General features: G+C 36.4%; 1 long non-coding RNA gene across 1 annotated transcript in view; it reads left to right on the top strand.

The window, feature by feature from the left end:
- Nucleotides 1–22,430: 22,430 nt before the first annotated feature.
- Nucleotides 22,431–24,472, top strand: part of LOC130012486 (uncharacterized) — a 177,727-nt gene continuing 175,685 nt past the window's right edge. Inside the window, exon 1 of the long non-coding RNA XR_008787923.1 lies at nucleotides 22,431–22,469. This is a non-coding gene — a long non-coding RNA (uncharacterized LOC130012486). The remainder of the gene's footprint in view (nucleotides 22,470–24,472) is intronic.

Below are 24,472 nucleotides of genomic sequence, written 5' to 3'. Positions count from 1 at the left end.
TTACCACAAATATCCAAATGTTCGCTCACCGGCAAAACTCTATTTCTTGCGAGTTTTATATTAGAACGATGTTGGTTAATTCGTAAATTCAACTGATCAGTAGTTTTTCCAATGTACTTGCCATTACAAGCATTACATATTAATAAGTAAATTACATACTTCGATTTGCAATTCATATTTTGTTTAGCTGGGATGGTTGCTAATTTACAAGGAGAAGTTAAAATATTACGGATACAGCTTGAAACTTCGATGGAGGCAACCAAACAATTATTGGATATGTGTTCCAAAGGCTTGGAGAAACCGGATGACACCAATAATGAGCTTTCCCAATTACGCAACACAGTAACAAATCTATCTGCGAAAATAGAGGAAAAAGCTCTTGAACCAGAAAAATGTTAACAACACAGTCAAGCTACAGTAGGTCCATCGACACACGTTTTAACGGTAGAAGAAATTGCCGAAAATGGTAACCGTTGTAAGCTAGACATGTGTAAGCTGTGGAATAAACGTAGAAAGACTAGGCAAAGGCTGTCATGGATTGCCTACAACAACCGTCAACAAGCGGCAATTTATGGGGAATGGTTAACGAGACAAGTCCACTCATTCCTATAAAATACAGAATGAAACCGATACAAGCCGAAAACGATGCATCCATAAAAATCCGCAAAGAGAAGGCAATATATAACTTTTCTGTCCAGGTTAAACTGATGGATTTAAATGCAGAAACTCGACAAAAGGAAATATCTGACGTCGATAACAGCATCCTGGAAAGAATTTCGGTAGTGCCAGTTGCGGAAGTTCGAGAGTATCTACGACAGATATGGTTAAGTGAAAATACGCAAGACGATGCCAATAATCTGAAAACGTAGGATACAAAAAAGGAGTGGTTAATGTCGTATGAAGAGATTCATGGTAGTAGCTTTTTCAAAAAGGTAAACGACACCAAGAAAAGTTACGCAGAAACTACAGCCAACATTAACCCTCTTGAAAAGAAATCTACAAAAAACAACCAATTGTCAAACTTTCCGGGAAATTTGAGGCGGGTTCAAACAAATAAGAAGAGGTACTTCTCACCCCAAAAACTACATATCAATGCTTCAAGGCCAACGAGGGGAAACTAGCTTCAGACCCTAGAATAACCGGCCTGTAAATCAATATGCGAGCAGGAAAGAGGGGTACGAACGAAGTTACAGCAACATTCCCCGGAAAGTGACAAATTCAACTGACAAGAATGGTGATTATAATTTTTTAGAAGTGCGCCATCAAACAAAGCGAGAATTTAACATCTTTAGTAATTTGGACAAATGTTCCTTCTAATATATCGGAACATGTTATACATCGTACGTAGGTCCCCACACTTGGATACACGGGGTACCGAAATATCAGAATCAAACTTTGATGATGTTAATATTCTTCTAAGATTTTGAGGTTGTTTTAGACTATTTATAATTTCTGAATTATTTAGGATGTATTTTAATTTACGACTATTGTTCTTTAAAATATCCAACCGCCCGTTTACAATGGACAACCCTCTTTCTTGAGAAGGATTAAATGTTGTCACAAGTGATATATTATTAGAATCGTTGTCTTTTATTTTGGGTTTTCTGCGATCACCAATGTTAAGTTTAAAGGCGTTTTCTATACCAATATTTATCAAGTTTAAAGGATAATGTTGTTTTGTAAGGAATTCCCTTAGCTCTTTCAGACGTTTTGATTGATCCTCTTCCGAAGATACAATTGTACATTTCCGTCTTGCAAGATTATAAGGAATATTCCTTTTGGTATGCGCTAGATGTCATGAACGCAAGTCTAAGTATTGATGTGTATCAGTGGTTTTATAAAATAAGTCGGTTCTTATTTCTCCAGTGGATAAGAGCCTTACTGACACATCTAGAAAGTTGAGACTGATTGTACTTTTTTTTTCGATCGTGAAATTTAAACTTTTGTTCATCGAATTAAGCAGGGAATGGAGTTGAATAAGGAGTTCTGGGTTATTTGGCAATATTATGAAGCAATCATCCAGAAATCTCCTCCATGCTGCTTCAATGAATAATTGTGTTTCACGACCAAAATTCTGTCCAATTTCAGAATACCACAATTCTTCCAAATAGCCAAGAGTAAGCGTTGCATATGTTGGGCCAAATTTAGTGCCCATAGCTACCCCTTTAATTTGATCATAAAATTGCCCAGCAAAATAAATATATTGTTTGAGAGAACAATTTGAAGTGCTTCTACAACAAATGATTTTGGAAATCTTATTGGGCATTCTGTATCCGCTTATCTATCCAGTAATATACAGCCTTTAATCCAAGATCTTGTTCGATGTTACTGTATACATTTTCAACATCAAAACTGACTAAAATGCTGTTAGCGTCTACAGATTCTGGTAGTTTGCACAAAAAGTCTATGTCATCTCGTAAAAAGCTTTTCACGTATGTACAAAAAAGGTTTTAGGATAATATCTACAAAGTTGCTCAATATGTGTGTACTACTATTAGCCCCCCCCCCCCCTACTACGGGTCTAAACTTTAAATCAGCTGGATCTATAATGGTTATGATAGCTTTGTTTTGTGTAGATACAGCTTTCTGGATAAGGGTACTTTTATGTACTTTAGGCAGACCATAGAAAATTTGCATGTTGGGGATCATAATTTGTGAGGTAACTTATTTCTTTTGACGTTAATAGCGCTTTGTTTGCTATCGTGAAATTAATTATCTTTCTCTTAACTTTTCGTTCTATAATGTCAGTAGTAAGTTTGTAATATTCTTCATTATTAAGAAGTTCACAAATCTTATTATGATAAAATGACTTATTGATGAGAACGATAGCCCCTCCCTTATCTGCTTGTTTATTATAATATTAGGATGTTTGCTTAAATTATTAATACTTTTCCTTTCCTTGAAAGTAATGTTTGACTTTGCCAGAATATTGTGATTCTGAGTATTTCTTATGTATTCATCCAAGTGTGGGTCCCTACCTGTATTTGGTGTGAACGTTGATTTGTTCCACACTAGACTTTCAGACTCGGTGCGATGAAGCTGTGTAGGGTCATTATCATCGCTTACTTCTACTTCCGTAAAGTATTCTGCTAATCGTAACTTACGACAAAACTTTGAAATTTCCGATTGCAGGAGTTCTTTGTTCTCTTTCGGAGTAGGAGTAAACTTTAACCCGTTTGACAACAATTTTATATCATCTTCGATGAGGTTATAGTCTGAAATGTTTATGACTTTGGGGTCTAATTTTGCTGTTGTTTTCGACCCCTCTTCCATCGGTCTCGTTTTGTTTGATAGCGCACTTCTAAAAAATTATAATCACCATTCTTGTCAGTTGAATTTGTCACTTTCCGGGGAATGTTGCTGTAACTTCGTTCGTACCCCTCTTTCCTGCTCGCATATTGATTTACAGTCCGGTTATTCTAGGGTCTGAAGCTAGTTTCCTTCGTTGACCTTGAAGCATTGATATGTAGTCTTTGGGGTGAGAAGTACCTCTTCTTATTTGTTTGAACCCGCCTCAAATTTCCCGGAACGTTTGACAATTGGTTGTTTTTTGTAGGTTTCTTTTCAAGAGGGTTAATGTTGGCTGTAGCTTCTGCGTAGCTTTTCTTGGTGTCGTTTACCTTTTTGAAAAAGCTACTACCATGAATCTCTTCATACGAGATTAACCACTCCTGTTTTGTATCCCACGTTTTCAGATTATTGGCATCGTTTTGCGTATTTTCACTTAACCATATCTGTCGTAGATACTCTCGAACTTCCGCAACTGGCACTACCGAAATTCTTTCCAGGATGCTGTTATCGACGTCAGATATTTCCTTTTGTCGAGTTTCTGCATTTAAATTCATCAGTTTTACCTGGGCAGAAAAGTTATATATTGCCTTCTCTTTGCGGATTTTTATGGATGCATCGTTTTCGCCTTGTATCGGTTTCATTCTGTATTTTATAGGAATGAGTGGACTTCGTCTCGTTAACCATTCCTCATAAATTGCCGCTTGTTGACGGTTGTTGTAGGCAATCCATGACAGCCTTTGCCTTTGCAAATCGAAGTATGTAATTTACTTATTAATATGTAATGGTTGTAATGGCAAGTACATTGGAAAAACTACTGATCAGTTGAATTTACGAATTAACCAACATCGTTCTAATATAAAACTCGCAAGAAATAAGAGTTTTGCCGGTGAGCGAACATTTGGATATTTGTGGTAAAGGTCAATTCAAGATATTTCCTTTGTACAAACTCAATATTAGTGATAATGATCTATTGGAAACAAAAGAAAGCAACTTTATCGCTAAATATAACCCAATTTTGAATGCTAAGGGGTGATTATTTTAATTATGTTTGATATTTAATTAATGTTATTTCGTTTTAATTTTTATATGTCACAATAGTCATTGTCCTCTGTTATGACGTAACGTTATTGTAACAGCATAGTAACGCATTAAAATGGCCTGACGATTCGTTTGATAACGATGAAAGTACTAGCCAAAATTTTAATTTTTAGTGTTTTTACTCTAATTTAATTTTACTTATATGATTAACTGAGAGTTAGATCGTTTTATATATTTTTTTCTTATATATATACTCAGCCAAATTAAAAACTTGACACTGATGAATTTCTACAATTTTTTTTTTCTGGTAAGTCAAATCAATTTTAAAGTGTTTCTAACGATAGTAAGTAGTAAGAAGCCTTTAATTTCATAAAATTGTAAAGTCACGTGGATCACTGAAGACGCACACGTAACATGAACTGGAAAAAAAAAAAAATTGTTATTTTCATCTTTATTAGAAAATGCCGCGCCTTTCAAATGTAGTACGTCTATGTGCTATAGGTAGGCTCTATGCTGGTCAGTCTGTGGTCACTGTTGCAAGAGCCTTTAATTGTTCACGCCAGACAATAATTAATCTTAGAATGAGAGTGCTTCAAACTGGAACTATTGCCGACCGCCCAAGGGCGGGAGCGCCACGTGTGACGTCACTCCAGGAAGATTAAGCAATACGATTACGTCATCTTAGAAACAGATTTGTCACTGCAACCTCCACAAGTAGAGAGATGTTTGGTGGAAGGGTAACTGCACAAACTGTTCGAAATCGCTTGCAGGCTGCTGGTCTTCGAGCTCGGAGGCCCTATAATGGACCAATATTGACACCCCTTCATCGCCGCAAGCGACTTGTATGGGCAAAGATTTACTCAAAGACAGTGGAATTCGGTTGTCTTTAGTGACGAATCTCGATTCACTTTGAGATTTACCGATGGCAGGGCCCGAGTGTACCGCAGACGAGGTGAACGTTACATTCAAGTATGCGTTAGAGAAGTTGACCGATTTGGTGGCGGTAGCGTCATCGTTTGGGGTTCTTTTTGTGCACATGGACGTTCTCCTCTTGTTGTTGTCCAAGGGAACTTAAATGCTGTCTAGTACAGGGATCAGATTTTGCAACCTGGTCCCGTGTTCCCAAAGCATTCTCAGACTTAAGTTGAGAATTTGCTCAACTTCCAATCACTGTTTATGAGAAATATCTTTGATTCAGAAACAGAAAAATTTGCACATAGTGTCTTATTAATGTATCTGATACGTTCAAACAACAAAATTATTATAAAGGGCTATATTTTAGTTAAAATAAGGTGAACAAACTTAAGTCTGAGAATGTTTTGTGAACTCGGGGTCAGTTCTTCTTCCGTTTATGCAGAGACATGGGCCTGGACTAACGTTTCAACAAGACAATGCTCGACCCCATACAGCAATTGCTACCCAGAATTTTTTAAGAAATACCGGTGACCAAGTCCTGGATTGGCCGTCGCTTAGCACCGACCTTAATCTTATTGAACACATCTGGGATGAACTGGGTCGACGTGTTCGTCAGCAAGTGAATCCACCACTGACGTTGCAGGACCTTCAACATGCTCTTGCTGAGCAGTGGCGACGTCTTCCTCGGGTAGTGTTTACTAATGTTCTGAGATCCATGAGAAGACGTTGTATGGCAGTACGAGACGCTAGAGGAGGCCACAACCGTTACTAAACACTTTATTCCGATTGTTCTCCAAGTCTGAATTTCATTTTGGGGGGTACTGTGACATCACGAACGTTATCAATGTCAAGGACTTTCGGCGAGACGTATTCTTGCTTCCTGTTGATGTCAAGGTCGTCTGTACACAACATAACACTAAAATAGTTGCCTTAAACCAAATATTAAAAATCTAGTCCCAAAAATCCCGAGTGTCAAGTTTTTAATTTGGCTGAGTATATATATATATATATATATATATATACGCCCACATTTTCATGTGGACGTATATTTGTTTGTGGACACTTTAAGGGTTTAATTTTTATTCTATTTTGACGAAACCTGAAATATAGTCTTATCTCTCAAAGATCTCAGCTCCTTCATGTATCGGATGGTAACTTCATGGATTTTGGCCCCTGATTGTACGAAAAATCATGTTTTTAGCTTGTGGACACTCTAGAAATCACAATTTTGCTCCGATTTTTATGAAATGAAATGAAATGGAGTTTAACGTCCTACTGTTCTGCTCCTAGCCTGGGCTAATGAAGACGGGACCGATTTTTATGAAACTAGAAATATATGTTTATAACCCAACAATATTGGTTCCTTTCGATATTTGCACATATTGGACAGTAACGTCCTGGATTATGGCCCCTGGTTGAACGAAGTTTCGCGTTTTTAGCGTGTGTTCCCTCTGGAGGTCACAATTTTTATCCGATTTAAAATAAAAAAGTTCGAATATATCACCATTACACCATAATGAATGTTGTGTTTGAATATCGTGAAAATCGGACTGAAAATGACGCACAAAATGGCCGCTCCGTGTACGCATATGTAATATCAAGGTTGTGGGCCTTCTAGAAGTCTAAATTGTTATCCGATTTTGATGAAACTTAAAACATGTGTCTGTATCTCAAAGATCTCAGTTCCGTGCATTCTTCGGGCATAGTGGACCGTAACGTCCTGGATTATTGCCTCAGATTGTACGAAAAAATCGCCATTTTCTCTTTTGGACGCTCTAGAGGTCACAATTTTTATTAGATTTTAAAAATTGTTTACATATATCACCGTTACACACTGATGATGATTGAGTTCCAATTTCGTAAAAATCTGACCGAAACTGCCCAACAAAATGGCCGCTAAGGTTGTGGGCCCGCGTAGAGGTCACAATTTTTGTCTGATTTTGATGAAACTTTACATATAAAATTGTTTATATCCCATAGATCTGAGTTTCTTTGGATATTCGCAGATATCAGAACTTCACTTTTTGGATTATAGCCCTGATTATACGAAAAATCAGATCTTTAGCTCGTGGATCCTCTAGAGGTCACTATTTTTTACCGATATTAAAAACCGTTTAAAAATGTCACTGTTGCACCATAATAGAGGTTGAGTTTCCGAAATATCGAAACGAAACTGTCTGACAAAGTGGCCGATCCTTGTACGCAGTTGTGTAAAAGTAAGTAATACGAACGATCTAACCATCGAATTTGTATCATTTGGATGTCATATGATAGTCCATTAATGGGACTATCCAAGCGACAGTTTAGTTGTTGAGATCCACAGACATCTGGCGGAGAAATCCAACTTTTTTGCCTTTTTTTATTACTTTTTTGGACTACTTCCGGTATACGAATCATTGTTGGGATAGTTTTAACAACCGGTTTGGACACTTGAATGGTAGCAATGCTCTATAATTATATACTACAATATCTGATCAGATTAATTCACCATGAGAAATCCTATGTTCAAAATTGCCAAAAATGCAAAAATGTCAAAATATTAGAAAATAAATTTCAATAAAGCAATACATATTATACATAGTTAGAATGGTTATTAGTTCAGCTATCTGAATATATAACCTTTTTTGAAAATCTGTCAAAAAACAATAGAGCATTTTCCCAAATTTAACAATTTTTCGATTTTCCCAAATGCTCAAAAAGAGTAAATACTTGATTTTCGACGTATCATATTTGTCTTCTATAACATCGGATCTGAGACAATTGCGATTCATCGAGCCACCAAACCATACCTTAATTTGTTTAATCGAGTGATACTGGACAGAGAAATCGCGTTTTTTCGCCCCAAAACATCCATTTTATGCGAGTTTTTGTTTTCAAAATTCCGGACATGATGAAAGTCTTACAAGAATTGAGCGCAATGCTGGGGGCTTTCACAATACCCAAACGCTACACCGTGAGCGGATGCAACACAAAAAGGTAAGATATTAGAGACTTTTGGCAAGCGGAATTTTCCCCATCCGTATCACGTATCCGTATTGTATACGTGTAGTTTTAGAGTTTGGGCAGATTTTCACGTCGCGTACGTATGCATCACCGAGCTGAGCTTAGTTCTATAACAGCATGATGACAGAGCGTCTAGCCTACAATTTCCAAGAGGGAGCGAAGTCGCTCGACCGTCGCTGAGCTATTAAAAAAATTGTTGGTTTGTCTGTGTATCATTTCAGAAAGTTTATGCCCCATTACCATAGAATAAAATCATTTACAGGTTTGCAAGGTCCCACCCCACTACATTTAGCACGTAGATCAACCAGCATGTAGACAGACAGGAAAGGTATGAAGATTCTGAGCAAAAACCAGTTTTTATCATGGTTAAAATAACATCAAATATAGACCATCGTGTTCTAGGATACAAAATGAAATGAAATGAAATGGGGTTTAACGTCCTACTGTTCTGCTCCTATACTGGGCTAATGAAGACAGGCATACGCCGTAGAGTGTGCTATGAGGGAAATTTTGCCCGGGCAGTGGCACTATCGCCTACTCTTATATCGAATTCCAACTGCCAGGGGATCTTTTACGTGCATTCCAATATATACACGGGACCTCGGTTTTTCGTCTCATCCAAAGGACTAGACAGCTGTCCTTGTCAGGCCCTCCGTCCTGCATCACTGACAAGGGGAACCACGCTTCTAGGATACACATAGATTCATAAAACGCTATGATACAACATTTCAGCGTCTAAAAGTAGCAAAAAAGACGACAATGTTATACGGAACTTTTCCGTATGAAAGCTGTTCGATACGTGCTGCCGTATATGTGTGCCGTATCACGTATGTGAAATACACACACATTGATGACGTCACATGCACAATTCATACGGATCCGCGATGCGAACCAGGAATTTACGCTTTGCCAAAAGTCTCTATTCACACGTTCTTCGCACGTGCATTACGCTGGAAGGAAGGAGAAAAGTATAGTTGAACAATTCACGACATAATCGTAGATGTCTTAAATCGGATAAACATTGGCTATCCAAATATATGACTGAAAACTCGAAATTCCACAAAATGACAATTTTAGAAAATTTGGTAAATTTTCAAAATTTCTTGAAAAAATGAGAACGACATAGCATCTCAATTCGACAGTTATGTAATCCGCAATATCTCCGGCTGTACAAAAATGTAACTTTTTCGAAATCGGTTGGGAATTGACGGAATTCAGACCGATTTTCAATTTTCGTGCACGTTAAAGATTTACATCGCTTTCCGTCTGCTCACAACTGTCGCAATAATTATAAGTACTAACTGTTATAAAATCGATATTCAGAACTATATCTCTTACAGTTTCTAAGATCTACGCGAAATGAAAAAAAATAAGAACAGTTTTGCGAATGAAGCAAAGAGGCATTTCAAACTCACCAATGCCACCAAAGCCTATAGCAATCTTATAATCATCTGTTGTCTTTAATATCCAAAAAAAAGACATTTTACTTTTTAAACAGCTTCAGCGGAGTGCTTTATAGTCACTGGTATTAAGTGATGACGTCATGTGTACCAGCAAGAAACCACATCAATTCGAGGACAAATTGTTATTGACTAAACTGATTTATTTTCAATCTAGAAGCATCAATACCATGTTTTGGTTAACAGTAACACACTAACAGTTCAAATAATGTAACTTTGAAAAAAGGTCTGACCTTGCTCGAAATCGCAGAACCCCCCCCCCCCCCATCTATTTCTAGTCCCATATCTTTTTTAGTTTTCAGCAGAAACTGGTCGCTTTAACATCATCTAATAGACAACTCATTTGGCGTTCAAATGATATAATGCTTTAACTGTTCAATAAAGAGCCAATTGAAACCTCGCATTTTTCGCAAATGCATCCATATTCCAGAATTTTGTCAAAGTTGGGGTATACTTTGTGACTACTTCCGGTTAATAGAGAACCTCAGAAATACACCTGAATACTAGTTTGGGCATCCCTCCTCATATTCCTGGAGTTTCAAAACAAATTGTATGCGGATTTAAAAAGTTATTAAATTTTGACTAAAACTCAAAAAAACAACCAAAATCAATAACAGCATTTCACAAAAAAATCTTATATCGTTAGAATTGGATAGATGTCAGCAATCCAAAAATGTAATTAGCCCTCAGAGACCCAAGCTATCACTCTCTTGTTTAAAATTGATGAAAATTATGTATTCACCCAATCAGAAGTGGAATATCACATATCCAAGTACAATTTTTAAAAAATTATATTTTTTAACCATATTTGGCCATGTGACATATATGTCACATTGGGCTTCAAAGGGTACAAATTTCGGATTTTGTAATGATTCTGCCAACGTTGAAAAGCTGCACTTTAACAAAATAATCATATTATTCTGAAATTGCAATGTCAATTTATAACTCAGCACAATCTTCAGGACAGTAGGTAGCCTAATCGAAAATACTTAACTTTATGGATTTTAATTACTAGTATTGTTTTACTGGTGAATTTTCAGTTGCGATTCCCCATTGTTGAAATGGTGAAAGAAAACCAATACCTGTATTGGAATCCATAAAGCTACATATTTTCCACTGAATATGGCTAAAATCCTATTCAATGAAATAAATTGGTGTTTAACCTCCCTATTTTCTGAACCAACCGGGCTATGCAGCGTGCTTTGAAGGCCTTTTGCCTATACAGCGGCGCTACGACCTACTCTTCTTTCGAATTCCAACTGTCAAGGGTTGTTTTATATGTACGCCTACATTTACAGGGGACCTCTGCTTTTCGTCCTATCCAAACAACTAGATGCTGTTACTTGCCAGGCCCTCCATCCTGCACCTCTGACATAGGGCAACTACGTTGGAAAATCCTGAGGAACCTTTCTGGTTAGCAAGTCTGCGTCACTCACTGAGCCATTGTTATCTATACAACCATTTTCAAAATCACCAAAATTTATCACAGTACAAAATGACATACAATGTAATAGTGTAATATAATACAGTGTATTACAATCAATAATACTCTTTAATATTATAATCATGCATAAATAATAATATTGTAAACTAACAAACAGATATTTGGCTCAATAACAATATCACAGAAAGTTACCATTCTTGTAGAAAGTTATCACAGTACAAAACAGCAGCATGCAAATGCACCTAACAAGGTAATATGTTCATTCTTTATAATCTAAATTACTTCAATATTCATTCTTTATAATCTAAATTACTTCCATTTTCATTCTTTATAATTCTAACCCATTTTCGATATTCATTCTTTATAATCTAAATAACTTCAATATTCATTCTTTATAATCTAAATTACTTCCATTTTCATTCTTTACAATTCTAACTCATTTTCGATATTCATTCTTTATAATCTAAATTACTTCCATTTTCATTCTTTATAATTCTAACTCATTTTCGATATTCATTCTTTATAATCTAACATACTTCGATAGTCAGTCTTTATGACCTAAAATACTTCAATATTCATTTTTTTTATAACCTAAAATACAATAACATGCATTTCTTGGAATTTCTTGAAACAGTTTCTATCTCCAGTAAAACACAGTTTGACTTGACAAATTCACTCATGGAATTTCTTGAAACAGTTTCTGTCTTCCGTAAAACATAGCCTAACTTGGCAAATTCACGCATGGAATTTCTTGAAACAGTTTCCATCTCTAGTAAAACACTGCCTGACTTGACAAATTCACGCATGGAAATTCTTGAAACAGTTTCTATCTCCAGTAAAACACAGTCTGACTTGATAAATTCACTCATGGAATTTCTTGAAACAGTTTCTATCTCCAGTAAAACACAGCCTGACTTGACAAATTCACTCACGGAATTTCTTGAAACAGTTTCTATCTCCAGTAAAACACAGTCTGACTTGACAATTTCTTGAAACAGTTTCTATCTCCAGTAAAACACAGCCTAACTTGCCAAATTCACGCATGGAATTTCTTGAAACAGTTTCTATCTCCAGTAAAACACTGTCTGAATTAAAAAATTCATGCATGGAATTTCTTGAAACTTTTCACACTGTGTATCTGTAGTATTAAAGATGCAAACTTCACATCGGCCTCTTTTGGTTGATTTAACTGGCCAGTGGCCAAATTGATCACAACGCACATCTTTAGGTGGAATAGAACGTGCTGGTTGACTTTGTTTTGGTTCGACAAAAGCTTGCAGAAATGACCGTTTTCTTTGGACTAACTTGACAATGATAAGACTTGATGCAATTTGTTCTTGAAATGGAAGTTGTTTTAGTGGTCTTCTGATGCCTAATATATTACAGTCTCTTCGGTATACCATCCAGCTATTGGTAACGGCCAGGGCAATCATATGCCAAAAGAGGTAGATATACCATCGTCTTGATCGCATGTGATATTTATACCTAGCAATACAGGAGTCAATCAGATACCCCCCCCATATGTTCATTGTAGGTCTTGATGACATTTGGTCTATTAACAGCAATATATGACTTATCTGTTTTGCTCCATCTTTTGGCATTGTCAACTGGCTCTATATGGCAAAATGAAGGATACCGTTTTCAGCCAATTGTGAAACCAGTTTTAATGACGAAAAAAAAGTTGTCGGCTACAATTTTATAATTTTTATGATGTGGCAATGTGTTGGCTAATTTCATTATCACATCTCCACCAACTCCAAGTTTTGATGTACGGCAACCTCCACCACCACCTTGATAAATATCAAAATCACAGAGTATACCAGTGTGCGTAGATCGTGTTCAACTTTTAGTCCCCATGGATGTGGTTTATTTCTTACATACTGTCTGATAGGACTATACCGCCCCTTAAAAAGAATCATCATTTCATGAATGGAATTAAATTCTTCTGGTTGAACTTTTAAGCATTGTTTTCGAAACATATCTAACCATGGTCGAATCTTCCAACATTTATCTGTCTTATCCAAATCACTACTAGTACTATTGTCAACAAAATGTAAAACAGTGGCAGCATTTGAAATCGGTTCCTGGACATAACATCGGATACTGGTAAATAACGCGTATCACTTTCCCAGTATGCCCGGTTTCCAGGCATTCTACATATACCCATTCTTAAAAACATACCAATTATTTGTTCTATTTCTTTTTCATTAGTATTCACAGAACGTCCATTCTTCTGGTGTTTTCTATAAGAAGTTGAACCATGTCAGCTGTTATAAAATTTTTAAAGTATTCATATGGAGTAAGATTTTCACCATCTAAAAAAGTATCCACATTTGATCCTATAAAAGCAACATTTCCAACATCAAATTTGTTCAACCTCCAAGAAAACTGTTTCTGATGATCTGATCTGTCACTGTCAGGTTCACATGATGCAATAATATCTTCAACAACACATTCTTCATTTTCATGAGTCTTCATCTTCGTCATCTTTATTTTCACATTCATCTATCTCACTCGCATCACCATCTATTATTGTTAAAACATCCCGTAAAGAATGTTTCTTGCTCATGCTACAATAGAAAACCCAATACAAATTAACGTGGATAGTTAAGAAATAAGGAGTGTGAGTGTTAGCTACAATATTTTGCCCTAGCGCTACAATTGATACAGTTTAAGAGGCCTTGCACAAGTACAAATAGGGTCAAGGGCACAATTGTGACTAAATTTCATAAGCAGGGGACATTTTAGCTACATGTATGGCCTACTGGCTTACTGCACTATTGAAGTGAGAGAAGAAAGATTGCAACAACACTAAGCTAACGCACAATGTGACAGATACGGTCATACACAAGTATTTCTTTGCTAGTGAGCACAAGTCATGGTCTTTTACTATGTTTGGACAGAACTAATTTATATCTTACTTTTTATGTCAAAAAGAAACTCTTCTCTCATTACCATGTATTGTTTATTGTTAAAATATCTGGTAAAGAATATTTCTTGTTCATGCTACCAGAGAAAACACAATACAAATTAACGTGGATAGTTAAGAAATAAGAAGTGTGAGTGTTGGCTACAATATATCGCCCTAGCGCTACAATTGATACAGTCTAAGAGGCCTTGTACAAGTACAAATAGGGTCAAAGGTACAATTGGCGACACATATATCACTACTACAGTTTGTATTGAAATAAGTAATTATATCACATACAATAATATTAGTATAGACTGGATCACTAAAATAGTTACTGATTCAACTGGGGGTGGAGATACAGAAGAACATATAGGCCTAATTCCCACTAGCACTAAATATTTTTGGCAAACTGTTCAAACTGTGAATTTTTCCAAAACCTTTGTAAATTATGTTTCAGTATTATCTTTGAGGGTAACTGTGTGTACAGGCATGTAGTGGGCTTACGGAAGATAATTAAGGGCTGGGGTTATGATCTACTATCTGCTCAGCAATGTCTCCAGCTATTCAGAAATGTAACTATCTAAAAAGAATCGGTAGGAAATTAACACAATTAAGGCCAATTTTAAATTTTGTGCACGTTAAAGATTTAAAGCATTTCCGCAATGCGGACAAATTTCATTTTACATTTATGCACTAACTACTACCCATTTTCCTGTCAGAAAATCAAACTTTAGACCTCTAGCTGCTGAGAAATAAGCACCCCTAATAAAGAAAGAGTAAGAACTAGATCTGCGAGGCAGACATGAAAGCTTTGATATTCACGGTCACCTCCTGTCACATGCCATGGATTATATAAAGAATCTCAATAATAAAAAAATAATTATTAAAATCGGTCAAAAACTTGCGAAGTTATAAGCTAAATATAACGAGAAACATTTCAGCCTGGCCAAAAATTAACCTGAAAAATAAAGGGAAATAACAAAGACTTGTATTGCTGTTAGGATGACCCGTGCACTCTACAGAAAGTTGGTCTCGACACGGCTAAATGTGCACGCTTCAGTTGCGTGTCTCGAACTGATTTCTGACTACCCCGCACTCTCTTTGAGTCGATAAATAGCCATGGCATGTGCAATTCTCTACAAATATATCAACTATTACAGCCGTAAAAAATCTATTGTTGACGATTTTGAATAGCAGTAAAATTTAACTTCTTGGTTATTACAGCAGCTTTAGAAATTACGTTTGTTTTATTTTTTAAATTGATTTATCATTAACTGTACCGTTAAGAGCGGCATCTTTTGGTTTAGTACAAATAATATCTCTGAATCACTTTCGTTAGCAGGAACATGATACTAGCAGTAGTTTCATTTTACTTTTACTCAAAAGTGTCTGGATGTTATGGACGACATTTGGAACCAGTTTTCAGTCTATTATTTATAGATGATTAATGGTCATAGCTAATTAAGTGCAACATGATCGTTTATTTAGTGACTATAATTGTGTGAAACTGATTTGAGGCTTGGCATATATATAAATATTGTGGCGTAATTGTCGAGATATTTGGAGATATTTATTTATGGTGGGTCACCCTACTGTAATCAGATAATAATAATAATAATAATAATAACTAGATCTGCCAGGCAGATATGAAAGCTTTCATATCACGGCCCCTTCCTGTCGCATGTAATGGGTTATATAAAGAATCTTAACAAGAAAAAATAATTATTGAAATCGGTCAACAACTTGCGAAGTTATAAGCTTAACTATAGCGAGAAACATTTCACACGGGCGAAAAAATAACCTGAAAAATAAAAGGAAATAGCTGAGACTTGTATTGATGTAACCCGGTTGTCTTCCAGTTCCAGGAGGGCCATACTATATACCGGAAAACACCGGAAAACATCCGAAAACAACCGGAAAACACCATTTTATACTGAATACCGGAAAACACCGTAAAAACACAAAATACCGGAAAACATCCTAAATACCGGAAAACACCCTAAATAGGTAACCCGGAGCCTGGTCCTCTGTGTGCGTTTCGGACCAAGTGAGCGCCGATTGAAGGAAGGTCAAGGTCATTACGATGTTCGTTTAACAAATACCCCCCCCCCAAAAAAAAAATAAAAAAATTCCGATTTGTTTTTCTCCAAAATTTTGTTGATGCCTATTATGTTTTGAATGTTTTAAAAGACGCAATCAGTCTTCCTCCATCATTGACCATATTATATTTTGTATTTTAATTTTAGTTTTCAGTAAATTTCAGTAGATTTCAGTGTTTCAGTATTTCAGTAGATTAAACACTGCCCTCGGAGGGCCCCATTATATGCCGGTTGCGCCGGTCTCCTGATTCTTACCAGTAACGCTGGAATTAGGGTGGTACGAATTAGTGGAAGGCACGACTAGGCCAACTCCTCCCTAGGTAACAAAAAAATCGCATCATAAAACAGCAAGTATCATTAAAAGCGAGTTAATTAATCTCTGAATAGTTCGAGTTGAAGTTCCAGGTTTAACCGCTATGTGTCCTAATCACCAAACGAAATGGATGCCACGCAATTCTCGGACAGGCTGTAATCTGAAAAGTGTCTATCCTTTCCAAGAGCTATCCATCTCGTTGGAAGGACTACAAATCTACTTGTTTCTGAGATTACTTTCATTCCAGGGTCAAATATAATCACTTGAACCATAACAATATTCAACATATGCCATCATATTCCGAGGGCCGCACACAGTATTTTTTTCTGGATTACTTTTCGAGCTTTTTTCCCCAACTTGTTGACCAGTTTTCCTTGAGAAAACCCAAACTTTCGCCCAGTTGTCCATGAGAAAACTACATATTCTATCTTACTGCATTGACGGGAAGTGGTAAGCTGGACGTCTGTGAAATTGTTGTTTTTGTTTGTGAAATATAGGACTCTAGCCGATGAGGCAACTTTCCCCCCGAGAACCACAGGCAACCAATTTGTTTTATGTACTACTATAGTAATAAAACATTACTATGTTAACCATTACTATGTTTTCCGGTCTTTAGTGTTTTTCCAGTGTTTTCCGGTATTCAGTATAAAATGGTGTTTTCCGGTTGTTTTCCGTTGTATTCCGGTTGTTTTCCGGTTGTGTTCCGGTATATAGTATTGCCGGTTCCGGAACATTCAGAAAAATCGATCTGGGTTTTTAAAAACGGTACGGATCAGAAAATGATTTGAAAATTGCGGGAAAGGACTAAAAATGGCCGGAAAATATCCAAAAATAAAATGTGATAACTTTGAATGGAACTTGTATTTTTGGAATCAGTTTGGCCTCATCTATTCGAATTTTTAAGTCAAATTTGTAAATTTTGGAAATTAAGGAAATACATTGTCCTGTAAAAAAATTTGTCGGCAGGAAAAACGTCAAAGGCGAAATTCGAAATTGTGAAATTTTCAAATACCAAAAATTCGACCCTGATCAAAACTATCCAGAAATGTATTCATTCGGAAATAGGAGACGTATCCTCCGAATTTTTCATATTAAATTCAACATGGTGACCATCATTTGACCGAAATCAAATTTCTGCTCCTATAGATTTTTAGGCATTCCTTCAAGGATTCAGAAAATGCAACTCCCATGTCTGTAAGTAAAATATCGCAAAAGCCTTCGGAATTTTTCACGTTTCAAGATGGTGGCACTTCCGGGTCGGTCGACAAACTCCATATTTTGTGAACGCATGAGCAATGTCTTAGCTAGTATAGAAAAAAAAATACAAGTCAATCTTACCTACTTTTTATCGATTTTTTCTGAAATTTTGATCCTTAATTTATCCAAGGGGAGATACGTTAGGAAATTTCCAATGACATCTTTTAAGTTGCATCAGATCAGTAAGATCTACTTACATTTCAAATTTCATGAAAATGGTGTAAATATTAAAAAAGTTGCCAAATTGGCCTCAACGCCCAGGACGAAATCACAGCGACGAAGAAAAAGGTACGCAAAGAAAAAAAGAATTTGTAAAATAGGTCAAAAATTCACAAAGTTACAGCTATGGAAGTGATTTTTGTTTTCGTTCTAAAAATTGGATGAAAACGTTTTGAAAATATATTTATGCAAAAGCCACGTCCCTTTAGTTTTCCTCTTTTTTTTTGTTTTCGTTTGGCGGTTGGGGGGGGGGGGGAGGTGGTGGTGAAAGTTTCAGAAAGATCCCATGGTTAGATTCTGAGATATAAGGTTTACGGGACCCCCCCCCCCCCCCCAAAAAAAAAAAAAAAAAAAAAAAAAAAAAAAAAAAAAAAAAAACCCAACAAACAGACAAAGTATAAAAATAATAATAATAATCTTAATATACTATTCAAAAAAAGTAGGGGATATTTGATTTTGGGGGCATAATACTAAAATATGCAAATGACTACGAAAAAAGTCACTATAGAACCTAACAGAAGAAACATTTCCAGTTACATGTGACGCCCAAACGCACCAATAGCTACCGCATGGAATGCAGGTGATGCTTGGGATCATCATGGGGGTCCAACCCAAGATTTGCACGACTCTGACTTTGAATGTTACAGTCATTGTGGCATTGAATTCCAGGGTGGAAACATCAGTTTAATTGTTTTAGTGACCAGAAAACAAATTTTGATATGCGTCGGCTTACCCAAAATGAAAGTTTACGTGCCCTTGGCATGCTACAGATCGGCACAACACAGGCGGTTGTGGCGCGGACGATGAATGTTTCTCAGTCTGTCATAAGCAGGCTATGGTCCAGATACCGTGATACACAATCTGTACAGGACAGACCACGCTCAGGTCGACCAAGGGCGACAACTCAAGCCCAGGATCGATTTATCCGTACCTTGGCCTTGAGAAATCGTGTCATCACAGCAAATCAGATCAGCGCTCGTCTTCAAACAGACACTGGTGTGAAAGTGAGTGGCCAGACGATTCGGAATCGACTGCATAGGGGTCACCTTCGCGCCCGACGTCCTCGCGTGATCCCTTGTTTGAGAGATCATCACATTCAGGCAAGACGTCGTTGGTGTAGGGATCGTCAACACTGGGATAATCGACGCTGGAGCAATGTGATGTTTTCAGATGAGTCAAGGTTCACTGTTGATTTTTTGGACAGACGTAGGAGGGTGTGGCGTCGTCGAAACGAGCGCTTCCAAGACGTTAACGTCATCAGACATGATCGATTTTGGGGTGGTTCTGTTATGGTGTGGGGAGGCATCACTGTTGCTGGAAGAACGGCTTTACATGTTGTTGCAGGGCGTGTTACAGGCCAGTACTACAGGGACAACATCTTGGCAGTCCATGTTGTGCCGTTCGCACGACGTCATGGCCGCCGTTTCATCTTCCAGGATGACAACGCAAGATGTCACAGGGCCAGGATCGTTACAGGTTACCTCCAACAACAGAACATCACCACATTACCTTGGCCAGCACTGAGTCCCGACCTCTCCCCCATCGAGCATGTCTGGGACATGCTTGGACAGAGGTTACGTCAACGTCAACAACGTCCTGCCAATGTCCAAGAACTTGCTGCTGCGTTGCAACAGGAATGGGACAATCTGGACCAAAATGACCTTAGACGTCTCATTAGGAGTATGCCACGTCGGATCAATGCTTGTTTGGCAAACAGAGGAGGATTTACCCGTTACTGACTTGGTTGTGATGCTGTGGTAACTTTGCTGTTTGACCCCGGGTATCATTTTACCCTTATAATGGTCAGTCTGTGCCTTACTTAGTCTAACGATCATTTGGAATAAATCGATGAATGTGAACTTCATTTCATTTTGTCATTTGTTTCTTCGTCAGTTTCATTAGGTGACTTTAATAACACTTAAAAATCAAATATCCCCTACTTTTTTTGAATAGTATAGAAACAAAAAGCATTCATATGAAATATGAAAGCATATTAATAATCTTAACAAAAACAACATGTTTCATATGAAATATGGAAGCTTAATGATAACTTTAACAAAAACAGTAAGCTTTCATGTGAAGTATGCAAGCTTAATAATAATAATAATAATAATAATAATTTTAGTAATAAAAATAGTCTTTCACCATTACATGTTGGAAGCCTAATAATCTTAGTAATAACAATAGTCTTTCACCATTTCATGTTTAAAGCCTAATAATAAGTCACGTGTAGAGATAATTGCATGCAAGTACTAACGTTGGAAGTTCCGTTCACAAGTGTAAATGCTTATTTTATAGAACAAATTGAAAATGCACCATCACTATATTTCCCTTCCATCTAAAACAACGAAATAAAGTTATTTACTTTTCCCACTTAGATATTAATATTGGTTTACTACACGCATATTTCGATTGTATATTTTTTCTTTCTATCGTAGTTTAATGTATCCAAGAAATCTTTATCTGGTAAGCAAACGCGTTTCATTCTTAAATCTTTTCTGATATTCAGTATTCTATGAATTAACTTAAAAGTATCTACAATGAAGTAAACACAATAACTTTTGCTAAACCACATATTATGTAGTCTAATACATAACCACCTAGTCTTCAACATACGGGGGCGATGTGTCATCATTTGACGATATGTTGTTACTGGGTAATCAACCACAAACGCTTTTCATTCTTAAAACTTTTTTGTTTATTGGTATTCATTATTCTATGAATTAACTTAAAAGTATCTACAATGAAATAAACATAATAATTTTTGCTAAACCACGTATTATGTTGTCCAATACATAACCACATAGTCTTCAACATACGGGGGCTCTGAACTATCTGTCGTCATCTGACGATATGTTATCACTGGATAATCAATCACATAAACAACAAACTCTCGGTTACATCGGGCAATGGAATATTTTACCTAAAGTCAAATAAAAGCCATAGTTCTGCCCCTTGAATAAATTTTACAATAAAAACTAAAAATTTGAGGTTGAATAGGTAATTTCATGGTCGTCATCAGTTTGATTTGGGCCCCAGTTCGTGAGTGAATGGTAACGTAAAAGACCTGATAATCTAGCCAATGAATTAAATTTGCTCAAATATTGACATTCGTATGCTATCTGTCTGGATAATATAGAGTAAAATTGTCCAACAATCGATTCTTTGAAATGTGGCTGCAATTTACTAATACTACTAATATTCTTGTCGATTTTCATAACACACCAAACGTTCCCGACAAAACAAATTTTATACGAGAGGAATCTCAACAGTAATTATAGATTCAATCGACGCATACAAAATGAAGAAACATTTACACTTATATTCTGATAATAGACTATAAACAAAATGCTCAAACTTACATTTAGAAAAATTAAAAAAAAAATACATACACCTTCCTTTTTCATGATATCACCAGTAAACATGTCAAGAATACTACATGTATCTAACAATAATTTGGGAATATGGATGGCAAAATAAAAACTAAACCGCTATAGCTTAGTGTAACACATGTCAACTGAAACGTTATATCCATATATATAATTTTGTTTGTTTTGTTGTGAATACTGAGACTATAATTTAAATCAGCATAATCTAATTTTTAGTAAAGCTAGTTCAAATTTAATCGGAGCCGTCTTGATTTGCTAAACTGGAGGTCCTGTGATCGATCCCGGTTTTAGCCGAGAAAGTTCATTGGGATTTTTCCGGCGAGGTTGGCCTATATCAGTGGTGCAGGACGCAGGTCCTGACAAGGTACAGCGTATAGTAGTTCGGATGGGACAAAAAACGGTTTCCCGTGTAAAAATTGACGGGCACGTAAAGACACCCTTGACAGTTGTAATGCGAAATAAGAGTATGTCGTAGTATGGCTGTCCGGGCAAAATTTCCCTTATTACACACTGGATGGCGTAAGCCCGTTTTCATAAGCCATTCGGTGCAAAACAATAGGACGTTAAACCCCCTATTCATTTCAAATTTAATCTTTCTGCTAAGATGCCGACATGATGATGTCATACCTAATGGATTCATAGCAAAACTAGAGCACAAACAAATCATCCCACAAGCCAGTAAAAAGCTTATGATTAAACGAATAGTACTTTATAGAAAAGCTAAATGTACATTGTCGTCTTCGATGGCGAGACGCTTAAAAACCTTTGAGCAAGATTGGAGATCAACCACTACGTGCCCTATATGACAATTTACTAAAAGGTGTTAGATAACTTTTAAAAAAGAAACAAGGGTTTGACAAGCTTAAAAAAGAAACAAGGGTTTGACAAGCTTAAGAACATTATCCGAAAAAAGAAGAAGACGAAGACAACAGCATGAAAACCGAATGATATCCGTAATAAGAAGGGTGAATTCCTTTCCAGGACTGTTAAACTGTCATCTACCAACTTAACAGACGACCAGATCTCGCTCATATCCAAAGGCCTACAATGTGTCACAACTAATAGAACTATACCAAACGAATTGCTTATAACCGGAATAGAAGAATGACTACAGAAATAAGCACTAGGAGGTAACATTCAATTTATCAGATACCAAGTTAAGCAATTAATAGAAAAGGTACCAAACATGTCCTGTGACTAATTTAATGCTATTATAGAAGTATTATAAACTGGTTTGTTCGGATTATTAGATTTTATACTACTACGTACATTTATATTAACTATTTGGTTTTATATAAGGAAACTTTTTATACGCTCACATGTATACCCCCGTATTATCCAACGTCCTTGTCCGTTAGTCCGTTCACATAGCTAACGCCAATTTTATTAGTTTATATACTAAACCAACATAGTATTAAAAACTGTTCTTTTTGTTTGGAAAATTAGTTTTTCTACTACTACGTACATTGATATTATTACTAGGTTTTAAAAAACGAAGCTTTATTATACGCCAACATTTTCATGTGGACGTATTATGTCGTCGGTATTGTCCCTCTGTCAGTGTGTCCGTTCACATTTGTTTATGGGCACTCTACGGGTCACTCTTTACATCCGATTTTTACAAAACTTAAAATATGATGTTTATATCCCAAAGGTCTGGGCTCCTTTCGATATTGGTACACATCGGATCGTAACTTCATGGAATATTGCCCCTAATTGTATGAAAAATAGCCCTTTTAAAAAAGAAATCTGGACCATCTAGAGATAACAATATTTTGTAAAACTTAAAATATGTGTTTTTATATCCTAAACATCTATGTCCCTTTCGGTATAGGCGCGTATTGGACCGTAACGTCCTCGATTACTGCCCGTTGGCTTTTATTTGAATTTATAAACCGTTCAATTATATATTCGTAAAACCACAATCCCTGTTGAGTTGAAATTTCGTGAACTTCTCGGAAAAAAATGGACGTCTCCCTGTGCGCAATCGTACATATATACACATGTTCTGGACCTCCTACGGACCACAATTTGTGTCCGATTTAGATGCAGTGGATGGGATTGATTTTGATGTTATGCTCCAATGCCTTTTACGCAACATATGTAAAGGTCTGTGGATCTTAAAGAGAACATCAAATGACCATATTATGAAAGTTGTATGTACTTGAAGCCAGTGTTTATTATAAACACTTTAGCCAATTACAGACCAATCTAATTTAAATTATTCGAAATATGACCGTTTATGTGTGAGACAGTCAGACCCTCTAAAACAATTTTTCGATAACAACCTTAATCAAGTTGATTGGCGTGTGACGTCACAGGGACTACACATATTTTTACTGTATACACAAGCTTCAACATGCTGACTGTACTAATCATTCCCTAAGTTATACAAATAAATTCTATATACGGTATAAGCGTTGTTAACGATCTGACTTTCTGGGTAGTATTGTTACAGAATATATCTCGTGACAGGATTATAATATGTTAGAATAAATTTGATAGTGCCACATTATCTTTGATTGTGTCACTGAGAATTGTGTTAGGCTTACAAAGGTATATACTGCACCCTTTTCCATAAATTTACAAAGTACGAAGTATTACGGAAAGAGTGGGCTGTTGTTTTTCTTTGTAAATTATTCAAATCTTGATTGGTCCCAACGGTGATTTGCAATAAACATTTGTTAAACATACATTATGCAAGAGCTAAATCTGATTATTGCAAGTCTTTATTTAGGCTTCAGATGTCATAGAAATTATAAATTATATCTTTATTTACACAACAAGCACAAAATCAACTCTGTAGACCCACGGATGGCTTGGATTCAGCTTGGATTTAAACGGGATTTCGTTGCCTGATTTAATTTTAAATGGCGTCGTGAGCGGATATTAACCGTTACGTTGACGCCATACTCCCGGATCGAGGCTAAATGATAGAGTGTACGAAGCGAGGCCGCTCTTGAGCGATGCCGTAACAAATGACATCTAAACTATTTAAAGTGTAATAAACTAAACACGGATAATGACAAATTATACAATTCCTGGAGATCGTGTGATGACTAATACAGACGGACAGGTCTTCTGCCTTAATAATATCAATAAAAATATTTTTATTTCGCCAATAGGCACGACG

The sequence above is a fragment of the Patella vulgata genome, chromosome 4 (assembly GCF_932274485.2).
Source record: "Patella vulgata chromosome 4, xgPatVulg1.2, whole genome shotgun sequence".
Lineage (NCBI taxonomy): Eukaryota > Metazoa > Mollusca > Gastropoda > Patellidae > Patella > Patella vulgata.
The sequence above is the reverse complement of the archived record's forward strand: the minus strand, read 5'-3'. Positions and strand labels throughout refer to the sequence as shown.